The following is a 14,118-nucleotide window of genomic DNA, read 5'->3' as shown; positions in this document are numbered from 1 at the left end:
AAAAAATTTAGAGACTTTATTTGCAACTAAGTTCCCAATCGTTAAAGTCCCAATCCCAAATAAATGGTGTTTTTGGTTGTTTGGTGGATCGATCCAAAAATATCGATAGTATCAAACTCCAGTTAGTATCGGATTGATATCGATATTTTCATTCTTGTTTGAAACTTTTCTGTATTTCAAGAAGTTCTTATTTTTATAAAGTATTTTCCATTAAATTGAAAATGTTGTCCTCATTCTGTGATTTAAGAGGTAAACTCACAGAAGAAAACATTCACAGCAATGAAAAAAAACAATTGTGATTTTCATGTCACAACCACCACATTTACGGGAAAAAAAATCGATATCGGTGATTTTGACTGGGATCGGATCGGTATTGGAGCGATACCCAAGTACTGCCTCACCCTAGTTTTTGTTATTCTTAATATGTTTTTGTTGCATTTTACTCACGATTGAGGAAATTTAAAGGAAATTGAGATCAAAACTGCTTTTCTGAGTATTTCCTTGTGTGAATGGGTCAATAGGAAATAATTGAGAAAGTTCGCTAATTTCAAAATTTTAAGTAGATTAGCAACAAGCCTTTAAATAGATTCTTGGGCTATGCTTTCTTCTTTTACAGTAATTTTCAAAAACTTGGAGATTACCTAATATTTTAGCAGCATGCAAATTTTTTGGGCTAATTTGTTATGTGCTAAAGTTTATGCTAATTTAGAGTTTAGCTTCTATTTTTTAAAACTTTCAAACTTTCAGGACTTTTAGGCTATTCTGGAGTTTAGCTAGTATGTAAGCAATGTGCTAGCTTTGTTTGGCTAATTTGGCACCTACTGTGGTTTTTTATGCTAATTTGGAGTTTGGTTAATATTTTAGCAACATGCTAATGTGCTTTGCTAATTTGTCATCTACTGAGGTTTTTTGCTAATTTACATTTTAGCTTCTATTTTAGCAAGAGGCTAATGTTTTTGACTAATCTTGTTTACTGAGGAATGTGTGGCTATTTTGGAGTTTAGCTAGTATTTAAGCAATGTGCTACCTTTTTTTCAGCTAATTTGTCATCTACTGAGATTTTTTATGCTGTTTTGGAGTTTAGCTCATATTTAAGCAACATGCTAACGTTTTTGGCTAATTTGTTATCTACTGAGGTTTTTATAGGCTATTTTTTTAGCAATAGTCTAACGTTTTTGACTAATCTTGTTTACTGAGAAATCTTTGGCAATTTTGGAGTTTAGTTTAAGCAACAAGGTAGCTTTTTTGTGGCTAATTTGGCTTCCTCTGAGAGTTTTTGCTAATTTTGATTTTAGCTTCTATTTTAGCAAGAGGCTAACGTTTTTGACTAATCTGGTTTTCTGAGTAAATTTAGGCAAGAGTTTAGTTTTAAGCCCCGAGCTAGCTTTTTTGTGGCTAATTTGGCATCTTCTAAGGTTATTTTGGAGGGCTATTTAAGCAAAACATTAAATATTTTTGCAAAACTGGCAGGTAATATGGATTTTTGAGCAATTTTACTATAACTTTTTTCCAGAAATTTAGCTGAAACCTGTACGGCTGGATAGCTCCATTTTTGTTGATTAGGTTGAGGTGGTGAGGGGCTGTAAGCTAGCGGGAGAGAGTGTAAATGAAGGGATGATGGGAAATGAGGGCAGTCTCACTCGGCACCAATTTAGAGGTGAATTTCTGATTAACTCCTACTGAAACTATATCCTAGAAAAGTTTTATTAAAATGTGGCTAAAAACTGCATTATCATAATTAAGAAAAACTTTTATAATAAATCAGATGATGATTTAAGTGGGACTTAAAAATAAATCTCATCTCAACCTGTTAATAAAACATATTGATGAAAATAATCCAACCGTGGTTCCTAATCCAATTGTTTTAATCATTTAGTGGTCCTTCCATCGTCGTCTGATGCGTGTGATCCCGCCTGACACCGAGTAACCCCTGCGGCGCCGCTCGGTTTCCTCTGAGGCGCTGTTCCCTGAATCGGGAAGGGCAGCCGTTACTCGGCAGCAGAGCTCTGCTTGTGTATCAACATTTGCTTCTGTCTGACAATGTTTAACTCTACCTCTGTGCCGCGGCTCGACCTGTGTTGTTCCCCTAAATAAGCAGCGTTTATTTAAGCAGGCCGGCCCATCGGAGAACATCTCGTGTCATTGTAAGCTTTAGGGCTAAAAGGATTATCCCAATCTGGTTAAGACTCTTTTCACTCCTATGATAGGGCTGTCTGCCCACGGCCTGTCCTTGATTTTTGACTCTTATTTCCTGCCGTCTCCTATGGGGTGAACGTCGGGGCTTTAATCCACCTTTTTCTGTCATGGATGAACATTTATGGTAATCCGGAGGGAGGTTTAAGTTTGTTTCTACAAACAAAATGTCTCTCGGACAGAATTTAACTGTAAACGAGGCTCCGTCTTCCAATGGAGGAAAGGTAAGAGATTCATTCAGCTGATGGTATCTGGACCTTTGGGAAATTCACGCTTTCTTCCTCATAATCTGGAACTATCTACTTGTTAGCAACAATAATCAACTTTTATTTTCCCTATTTTAAGACCATATCTTAAATTTTCTTTGTAGAAATCAAATTTATACTTGAATATATTCGAAATAGTAAATATAAAAGTTGTGTACTGTTTTGGCATCTGTGTGTATTAAGAAGTAGCTGGTATAGAAAGTGAAAATGGAAGCAGAGAGTTCCTTTTTTACTGCAACCAACTGACCAAAAGGGAAACTTTTCACTTTAAACATTAAATTTTTTATTATTTTGCTATTGGATATAATAAAATTATGTTATAAATTGTGTAATTGTAAAGTATCGGATAAAAAATATTTTTAAACGAGGAAATAAAAGCTCTTAAATGACCTAGTTTTAGGCCTGAGTTAAGTCATCAGGGAAACTTTTATCAGTGTTTATGATCTAAACTCGTGTCTGCACGGCTCGATGGAAGCTTGTTTAGCGTTTCCCGGTGTTTTCATCCTTATGTTTTCTCTAAAATCTGAGGACACAATCTGAGTATTCACTTGATAAAATGCATTAAAACAATATTTTTAAAGTCTAAAATAGTCCTTTTCTTCATTCACGATTTATTAATTTGTCATGCAAAAGAAGATAACTGAGAAATGTGTATTTTGGATCTCGTCAGCACAGGAAACTGTATTCCCTAATGGAAAAAGGACAAAGTTCAAAAAGTCAAAAATCAATATTTTGTTGGCTTTGTTTCAATAAGTTTATTAGCTTTAGCTGTAAAAGGCTTTTATTTTGTAGTACTAAAGTTAGCCCTCCTGAGGAAACGATCTTTTGAGTTTGGAATCCTTTGGGGGGGAACTGAAAAAGACAGATGTTGGGCTGAAATGAGAGTTCACTGTACGGCGGGCAACCCTGAGAAAAAAAGGTTCCGAATCAGCCAGGATCTCTGGAGCTGTGAGCTCTAGAAGGAGGTTTCAGAAAGAGGACGCTTGTGGCTGCTCTTTAACTGCACACATTCTTTGCTAAACTATGGAGCTGTAATAACAGTTTGGCCTTTCCCAAACCAGAAAGTGTCAAACGCTGATTTAAGGGTCCCCCAGAATAGACCAGGATAAAGTGAGATATCTTAGCAACCAGCGCTTTTTTAACCGTTTGAAAGCACAACCAGAAAAATGACAACATTTTTTACTCTTTCAGTGGTTGGTGGTGGTTTTGGTGTTTTAAGGCAGACTGTGAGCACAGCAGGAAGTGGAAACATTCAGATGTTAGGTCTGAGTTTTACAGTGTTTTCACGAGGCTCGGTGACCAGTATGTTCACAGAAGTTCCTCCAAATATTTATTTTTGCACCACATATTTTACTAGTTGTTGGATCAAAGTTCAATTCCCCAGACAGTTTGCTGATTTAAAACTGGGACGTCCCGAACAGTTTTTGGTCCAGATCTGATTCTGAGTCATCAGAGTTTCTGCTGATATTGATAGTTTTGTAACAAATTTAGTCAAAAACATTCAAGTTTTATTTTATCATTTAACACTTAAACAGATCATTTTTGTGAAGTAGTTTTAACAATCAAGTAAAAATAATATCTGTGGCTCATTTACCTTTCCAAGAAAAATGAAGTTTTTACTTTTTAAAAAGTAACTGTACTGATCTAAAGCATTTTAAACATCACATTTTTGTGCACCGTGTTCCTTAGAAAATCAATTGGAACTCTGAAAGCACAATCATAATCAAATTATTAGATATATTTTCAATTTTTGAGCAGTATTTAAGTGTACCTTTTGAGTTGAGAAATACAGTGAGGGTCACAAATGTATTTTTGAGTTGGATTCATGTATGTTTGGTAGAGATATATCACATATGGTAAAATAAATGTGTTTTTTATTTACAGCTGACATTTCACTACCTGCTACATTGGCAGCATTGAGCTGATCCAAGTGACACAAGGTCTCTTATTTTGAAAGGAAAATCAAGTTATAAACATTTCAGATTTTGGAAAAACTGTTTTTCTCGTTAGGTTTTATTCATACAAAATAATTTTTATTTATGATAATAGTAGCATTGACATAAATACTAATGCTTGACTTATTTTTCTTAATCATGAAATGAGCCTTTTGGCTCCTGTTGGGTTTTAGTCTGAAGAATCGACCTGAACGGCTCTGTCTCCTGACTCCGGATTTAGTAAATATAGGTGCTAATTAGTCATATGAGAACGTTTAATGACTAATATTTTTTGAACTATTGAACATTTTCAACCAAATGTCATTAAAAATTCTTAAAAATTGATGACGACTTTGTTTTAGCATGAATATGATGAGTATTTGTGACGTGCTAATATCATTAAAATACTATATTAGGGTTATTTTAATTGTATTTTTTTAATCTCTTAAGTCATCACATTTTTATTACTACAGTAGATTATTTTCTTGACTTGTATTTCTCTGTCGCAGACGTTAAACAGGCATATCAAAGAGCAGCTCAGGTCTTAAGGGGTTAAATCACAAAGTTAGCATTTAGCATTTAGCAGCTGCTGTGTAGCTGTCTGTCTGTCAGCAGCACACAGAGAGTTTAAGATTAAAACGAAATGAAACTTTTTTTCTGTTAAAATGCTTATGAAGATTGTTTGCATTAAGAGAAACCAATAGACTCTTGTTGTCAGTTTTTAAGCGTTTTTGATGTCAGACGTGTGAATCTGTGAACATTTTGCTAGCTTAAACTGTTTTTGAGCTGCTGTCGTATTCTGCTATTACAACATTAACATGTCGTGATCCGTTCATGACGAGCAGACTTCTAGTGGAGTATCTATCTGGAATAATAAGATCTATAAATAAGAATTAAATACTGATGCAACACTGAGTCATTAACCACATGATCGAACCACGTTGTGATCAGATCGGGACAATCTTAGTCTAATCTTTAGTCTCCTGCACCCATACAGGTGCTGCAGGGTTTTATTTGTCCGGGCCTGTTGGGGGTCGTAAACACCAGTATCTCCATCTTAGGTGTGTCTAGTTCCTTGAGGCTCAAGGAATGTCATGAAAATGGAACGTACGATTGTCATACAAATGTGTCGTGAAGTATTTAAGGCTAATGGAGGTTACACACTGTCGTACGGTGTCCTTATGCCACACGGTAGTTTTTAGTTTGGAGCAAGTACTGGCCCCTCACCAACAAATGGTGCACGTGATAAACAAGTGTACATCTTGTGTATAAGAGAGTTATTTCCTCTTTTCTAATAGTTGGATTGAATGTAATGGCAGCCAAGGTGGGAATCGAACCCGCTATCATCTGATCAGGAGTCGACCGCCCTACCACTGCACCACAAGTAGTATAGAAAAGGTATTTAACTTGCTTATTTTTGGACAATATGGCCACCAAACAAGCAGCTATAACAATAACTTCAAGACTTTTCCCAAGTCTTTAGTTCTCAAAAGTGCAATGTGAAAGCAGACCTGACGAAGTGAAGCTGTCCCATCCAATGAAACTAGTTCTAGATCTGTATTGTCCAAATGCATGAATGTTTTTATGAGACTACAAACTTTGAGGTGATCCAGGATCAAAAAAGCAAGTAAAGGTCCTGTGTGGTGCTTTGTGTTCTTAATTTAAATGCTTTGTTGTTGGTTGTTTGTAATGGTCCAAAAAGGAATCTGAACAAGACAAATTGATCTTTTTGGATTTCCTGACGGAATCTTTGATTTATTTATGTTTTTCAAATGACTTTGAAGATTTAATTCATAGGGGTTTTCTTCTTATGGCTTTATTATCTTAAAGTCTTTAGCAGAATAAAATTTTCAACCGTCCTCTGAACAGCTCAGCCTGTTCTTGCTCATTAGAGTAAGAGCTTCTCGTCTGAGACAACATCCACTTCACTTCATGCAGACTCATTAGAATTCAACAGATGATCATTTAGCTTTAACCTTGATGACTGGAGAATAAGAAGCATTTAGGGGACCTGTTGAAATGAAACATGTGGATTACGTTATCTGATCTCATTTTGATCACTTTATCTGCAGAAAAGCAAGCAAAGTTAATTTCCAATGAATACCCAGGACTGTAAAAGATATAAAATGAATGCATAAAGCATAAGAAAAATCCCTTCTTATTGAGTTGTTTCCATAGAGGTGTTGTTTTTGAGTGAGCGGCTGCTGCCCGAGAGGAAAAAGGGAGATTTCATGACGCTGGAAAACACGCTCCTCTCAGGAGGAAAAGATAGCCAAACAATGGCAGGAGAGGAAAGAGAACTGGACGAAGGTGTAATGCCTCTTGATGTACGGCCTCGCTCTTCCTGTTTTATCGTAAACTCGGACTCATTGTTCCTGGAGGTGCTCATGCAGACGTCTGATACGTTTGTTTTTGGCTTTCAAAGATCGTGTTTGTCCATCTTTGGGAAACGATGAGCAGAACTATGTCTTTGAATTCCCTCCTTGTTTGTTTAATGGTTTCAAATATGTTGCATTAAAGTCCACGCTTCTTTGATGGGAATTTGCTTCGTGATGTTTCAGCTTTATGCTTAAAACTTTGCATTTGTTGTTGTTGTTGGATTGGAAAAGTCCTTAGCAACAGTTTCTGGAGTCGTTAGCTCCTGTCGTTTCATACAATATATTGCTTAGTATAGACATGAACAAATGTTCAATAGACATCAACAATGAACTAAAGATATGGTCACTGAATATGAAACTTATTTTGGCACAAATGGAGCCCCATACGGCCAGACTCTGCCTTCAGTGGCCCCAAACTAAATTCAGTTTCTGTCATAGAGTGTCTACAGTCATACATTTTAATCAGCACAACTTCACCTATGTGACACTACCTTTATTTTGTCATTTTTTCCCATGTTGTATTCACACCCTAGACATAAAATCCCACAAAAACAGAAAATTCTGTCTGGAAAAAGGAATTCATTTTGCTGTGGAGACGCAAAAAATGTTCAACGGACTGTTTTTAGGGTAATTTTGTAAAAACAGGAGGAATAAAATTAATTAATCATGTTTTTGAATGAAAATATAAGGAAAAATATCCTGAAGAAGTTCATAGATTTCTTTGGGTAACGAATATGAACAGTTTCTGTTGATAGAGGAACGTCACAGACCTCCTCACAACCCGATGATGTGACCTTTCTGGTGCGGCTTCAGCTTCCTGGCAACTCAAAAATGAAACACCTGGGACACCTCTTTCCATTTGACATCATTTCTGGAATTTTGTTTTTTTCCTCATTCTTTTCTTACTGTGTCAGTGGAAAACAGTAAAAAGTTTTTATTTTTTATTTTTAGCGATTACTGCGATCTTTAGACAGCGCCGGTGATCGATGTTCGAGGAAATTCATGTCAGTTCCCATCCCAAAATAAAATGGTTTCCTTGCTATTGGATTTCTAATAGCAGACAGCTCCATTAGGCTCCGCCCCCCTCAGCAGATCCTCTGCTCCGCCCACAGCTGTTTTTATTAAAATAAACGCTTTTTTCCAAAAATTACAAATAAATGCCATTTTCTGATTTATTTAAATAAATGTCTATCATAGAATATTGAAATAAGTTGAAGTTTGTTTTAGACTGAGTTTTATTACACAGCTGCGGGGTTCCTCAGGGTTAAGGTGCAGCCACTCCTCTTCACGACCGTCCAGGGACCTGGATGGGAACATGTCACTAATTTCTATGTTCACATCGGTCTCGGCAACGACATTCAAATGACTACTTTCAAAGAAAAGTCTACATAAATACAGGTAAATGCACGTTTTGGGCTTCTGTGTTTATTCGTCGCTACGCTAGCTTTTGAGTCCGCTTCTGGGCTCTACGTGCAAAACATGCATCCATTGACTGCAACAAAGTTAAACCAGTTGAACTTCGACAATGAATAATGTCCTTTTCTAAACACGGAAGTCACAACCGTTTGGAAAGAGATCGTGAAGGAGAACTTGTTTTTTGAAGAGTTTGGCGATATATCCCAAGACAGAACTAGAGACAATATATTACTTTTTAAAATTGTAACAAAAAAAAAACGTTTAATATTTAATTGATTAAATTTAATTATTAATTTTCTGAATTGGCAGAATTTCAAATCGATACACGTATTGACAAATGAAATATGGCAATATTTCAGTGAATCAGTATTTTCTTACATCGATATACGCTAGTATCAGATTGTGACATTCTAGTGTGAACATTATATACTATAATAATGTTCAGAAAACCCACTCTGCGTGGGTTCTTGAACGCACCACACATGCCTGGTGTGTACGCTACATCAGGCTTTAGTTGAGCTGATTTAAAAAGGATCTTTCATTTATTTCTCTGTCATTTATGCAAAATGACATTCGAGAGTGGCCCTTTTCGCTGCTCGGGCTGTGCACAAACGTCTGCCCTTAAACGTTCGAGCTCCAAGTCGTCTGTTCTTTTTAATAGTTGTCCGGCTGTCGTGTCAACAGAGAGCAGATGGACGAATGTTTTCACTTCAAACGGCAAAGAAAAGACTCGGAAGCTTTATTTGTTCAACAGTTTTCACACCCGAGACGCAAAAACTACTGGAAGAATTAAAGGAAAACATTACAATGAAATAACTTTAAACAAAGACTTTAGAATAGAACAGAGTGCCATGTTCTTTTTTACTCAGTCTGACGTGTTTTAGGACTTTTGTTGGGTTTGTGTCGACGTGTCGGGTTGCCTTCTGAAGAACAAAGGAATCAAAAGCAGAACGGCGAACCAGCAGCGATCTCCACGTTTGTGTCGACCAGAAGCGATCAGTTTCCTTCAGGAAACTCCTATTATTGCTCCAATTTCTTTCTGGGCGGGACGGATTATTCTCGTCCTTCCACAAGGAAGTGAAACTGAACTACAGCGACTTTCTAGAAAAGTCTGTTTACGTTTAAACTTGTTTTTACTTTTGATTTATTAACTGTTAAAATCCGAACTTCCTCTTTTCTTTTTTAGTCATTTGTTATTGGATAATCTGTTTTAGCAGCACAAACACTTCAAGTACAGGGAAATTGAAACAGGAAAAAGTATTTTTGATTGTTTTATGATGGAAATTATTAATTAAAGTTGTTTTAATTTGAGTAAAAACTATCAAAACAGAAAAAAATTGTGAATTAATATCTTTTTTTTTTTAATGGAGTGCTAAATTTGAAGTTAAAGGCTTGAATACAACATATTTAATAGAAACCTAATAAAACTGTTTTCTTTTTCTCTGAATCTCTTGAAGCCTCTTTGATCCTTTTATGATTACGTAACAAATGTTCTGTTCTACTTCTTTAGTTTCCTTGAACGTTCCTGGTAGATCCAGAAGTCTGGTTAGTCTGGTTCTGTCAGAGAGCAGGTCGAGATGAGTGGAAGAAAATAAAATACTTAAAATGTCAAAGGCTAAAACCTTCATTATTAGGAATTAAAAAAATACGGTTGTAGTGGGTCTTTATGTGTCGTTGTGTCTGCTTGACATCTCTCTAATGGAGCTGGAGTCAACTTTGAGGATGGAGGAAAAACTGTCGACCGCATTTTTAGAATTTGTTAACCATGAAGTTGACAAAGGAAAAATTGTTTAAAGTGATAACTGTAATTTTTGTTTGCTTGGATCTTCTGTTTTAAGAATAGGTATAAATTATGCTGTTTTTCTTTTTGGTGACAGTAAATATTTGGCAGAATTTAAGTGATTTTTGGCTTGAAACACCTTTTTTTGTGACATTAAAGTAGATTTTCTTTCATCTTTAACTACATCAAGAAATCCAGAAGTTATTTAGTGCTTTGATGACCTAAATCTTTCTGCTTTGTTTCACCGGTTTGGCGTCTGCTTTGGCAACAAAAGCCGTGTTGTTGCTCCAGAATGGAGGCGTGTCCGGTTTTTCTTTCATCTTTCTTACCTGGCTCTGCTGCAGGTGAGGCGATGAGGACGCCAGCTGATGCTAAAGCTGGAATGTGTCACTTTTTTCTGCCCCTCTGACTTTGTTTTCTCCTGAAGAGAGGTTCAGAACCCACGCAGACGTTTCCAGCATCCACTCCGGTTACAGAACCTGCTTGCATGAGCTCAGTAGGAACACAGTCACTAATGACTCTATGAATCACGGCTGATAATTACAGCCTTTGTTCAGGCAAATGGAAGAACAAAAATCTACTTCATTTTTCTCGAACAGCAGCTCTGCTGATCTAAAATTCCTTAAAAATCGTTTATTTCCTCCAGAAAAGCCACTAATTTACATTTAATTTACAGATATAAAGCTGCCACAGATACTTGGATCAAACGTTACACACCAAACGAAGCACAAGTCTCAGTCGTCTGTGGATTTGATTTAATGGTCGCGACCTTTCCACATATTTCTGCCCCTCCAACAGTGAGAGGGAGTAATGCGGCAGCACCTCTGAACTCCGGCTGTGACGCTAAGCTGCTTAGAGTTTTTGGTTATTATGCGTTTGCTTCACGATTACATAACTGGCTCCAATTCCTTTTGTTTGTGCTGAGTGCACACCTGGAAAGCAGATGCTCACAAGGTCAACTTCTGCAGGATGATTGGCTGATTCACGACACTTTTCAGACACGATCGCTTTATTTTATTTTAAATACGATGCATGCAAACGTGGATTTAGATAATTATGTCCAATCCAGGACTACAAAACATATAAGGGGATTTTGTCGCTACATCTATGGTCTCATGGAAACGCCCTTGTGGAACAGGTTTAAAATTTTTGGGGGAGAATTTTAAAGCTTGTTCAAAACTTTCAGAAATGTTGTCAGTGAAGGTTCTTATGCAACAATGTTGTAAATCCCCAGAAACATGTTGGAAAACAATTAAAGGAGTTTGTTGCCACCAACAGCTTAGTAAAAACCCTCTCAAATCTAAACATCTAACATGTATTTGTGGCATTTTTCGGTTTTGGACGTGGACCACGCCTCTGGCTCGTTGTAGCTGTGGACCTCACCCCCACCTGTCCCCCAGTCCTATCTCGATGAACTCTATTCAAACACGTAATTGTAGAGTTAGATAAGCTAATTCGTCTTGAAAAGAGGATCTTCATGTGGACATCCCTAAGTTTTTCCTGAATCTGTTTTTTAGGAGTTTTTCCTTACCGGGTCGGAGGATCTAAGGACAGAGATAACCATTTGTGTTTAGTTTTGTTTAGTTTAGCAATTAGCTATTGTCTATATTTCATGATCGACCTTCTGCTTATGTACAATTACCGGCATGAAGCCCAATGAGGCACTTCTTTTGTGATATTGGGCTGTATAAATAAAATTTAATTGGCATTTTTACTTCAATGATGGACATTTTTAAAGAAAATTAAGCTTAAAATTGCGTTTTATTCAATCAGGATTAGACAAATAAAGTGCTTTTGGAAAAAGATTGCATTTGTGACGTAAATAAACACAGACTCCCTCTAATGGGGAAAGGAAGAGGGGCGGTGTTGCTCTGCGCCAACAGTCCCGCCCACAACTCAGGTGACTTTTCAATGAACTACTGTCGCTCTGCATAAACTATGTCCTAGTAAACGACACAGGTTTCATGATTTTGGCCAAAAACTGTCTAATCATAGAAACAATTTGAAAATAAATCAAATATAAGTTGGATTTTAGGGTCTTTCCTTAATTTACTTTGATAATGAATTTTATTTTTAAAGAAATTTACTTCAATTGAGCACTAAAAAAACATGGAAGGACATGCCAAACTGATATTTTGGGAAAAATAGAAAAGCAAAATAAAAGTTTAAAAATAAAGAAGTTAGATTTGATTTCTTAATTACATTTTGATTCATTACCTTAACTAGATTTTTCCCCACAACTCAGTTTTTATTCATCATAAACCCGTCTTGTGCTCTCGTCACTGTGGTGAACCTTGTTTTGACCGTTCAGAGTTGGTTTTCATGACGTTTGTCTTCAGCGTGGGCGAATAACCTGACTCATAACTGTCTCGCCTCCGGCAGCACAGACCCTTTCATGAACCAGTCATCTTCAAACCTTAATACTTTATGTTCTGATAACCTCACAGTTTTCAGCAAACATAACAGGAACCTGTTGGCAAAGCCACGTATCCGTTTTGTTAACATCATGATGCAGAAAGCGACAAATCTTTGTGGCTCTTATTTTGAAAGATGAGGTTTTTCTCTAATATAGAAATATGACTCAAGACTCCTGACCTTCTCTTTTGGCTTCTTCTGCTTCTTTAGTGTCTCACTTTAAAGGTCTTCACTTTAAAGGTTTCTGCTCAGACATTTTGCCTGTTTGTGTGGACAAAAGAATCAACGTCCACACACACATCCACCCAACACACACTGTTCCTCCATAAAGCTGATTAGTAGAAAATTCCATTGTTCTCAACAAAGTTGGAATTCTTGTCGGAATTGTCTGCATTAACTTTAAAGATTTGAGATCTTTCTTAATCTCCAGACAAGGCCTGTTTTGTAAGAAATGTGTTTTTATTTGTGTTTTTGTAATTACTTTTATTACTTTTCTAATGGTCAGAAATCTGGTGTAACACGACAGGAAACTGAACCAACTGGATTACACAAATACAATTTATTTTCCTGTTCCAAGACAAATTGACACATATGAGACAAATTATTCATCTAATAACATGAAACTGATTTTCATCACTTAAAGCAACAAAAACAATACATGTTTTTTATAGTTATGTTCTAGACCAGGCATGTCCAAAGTCCGGCCCGTGGGCCAAATGTGGCCCTCAGGCTCCTCTCATAAAATCAACTAAATGCCGCCGCAGCGTTCTATCAAAACATGGATTTCTTGATTTTGATCGGCTAAATTACATTTTAAGCCATTGTAAACCTGTGGTAACACTGTAACACATGCTATCTACGACAAGCTAACAAGGAATGAGTAAAAAATTGTCCAAAAAATGTGAAATTGAACATAATTTTGGCTAAAACGTATTTAGACATACATAGAGGTAGGAGTTTGTTGTAAACAGGATGGTGTCATCGGCGTATGGATGAACATAGGATCCAGCATTTGTGATATTGTTGAATGGCATTGGAACCCTGGGGAACTCCTTTGGGTTAGAAAGAAAGCTCTTCCCTCACTAACCGTCCATGACTGCAGCAGGACCTCCTGAACCAGAACAAGCAGCTATCAGATCCATTTTGTTTTTGTCTGTATCTTTAATAAGTTTGAGTTTAGAGAGCTGTGAGATTGTTGATGTGCAGGGATCATGCATTTCCTTCCCTTGTCTGCTCTCAGACGTCTGTGTTCTCAGGGAGGGCCTCTTCCTCACTCTGGCTTTTGTTTTGCTGCTTTAAGCTTCGTGCAAGTTGTCCACCTCTGTTTATACAAGAGATCAGCAAAGAGTGGGCTTTAGAAAATATGTTCAGAAGTACACGGTCTTCCATGTTTAACCGTCTCTGGACACTCTTTAAATGGGGTATTTTTTGGACTAATGAGTCATTAGTTCAAGCTGAATGACATGATATGGACATATTAGGAAAGTGGGCGTGGTTAGTAAAAACCTCAGTTGCTAAGGAAATCCAAAAATGTACTACTGCTGATTCTTCTAAAAATTATACAGAATTGTTCGTCACTCCCAGGTGACCCAAAAATAAAATGGTTGCTATGGGAATTAACAAACAGAAAAACTACCATTTTGAAAAAAGTATCTTTTATGTAATACATTTGTCACATGCAGCTCTGACCAGGGGGCGCGGGGGAGGGTTGGGGCTGATTTAGCAGCTGCTCAGCC

The sequence above is a fragment of the Oryzias melastigma genome, linkage group LG12 (assembly GCF_002922805.2).
Source record: "Oryzias melastigma strain HK-1 linkage group LG12, ASM292280v2, whole genome shotgun sequence".
NCBI classification, from domain to species: Eukaryota; Metazoa; Chordata; class Actinopteri; order Beloniformes; family Adrianichthyidae; genus Oryzias; species Oryzias melastigma.
Note: the sequence above shows the minus strand (reverse complement) of the source record.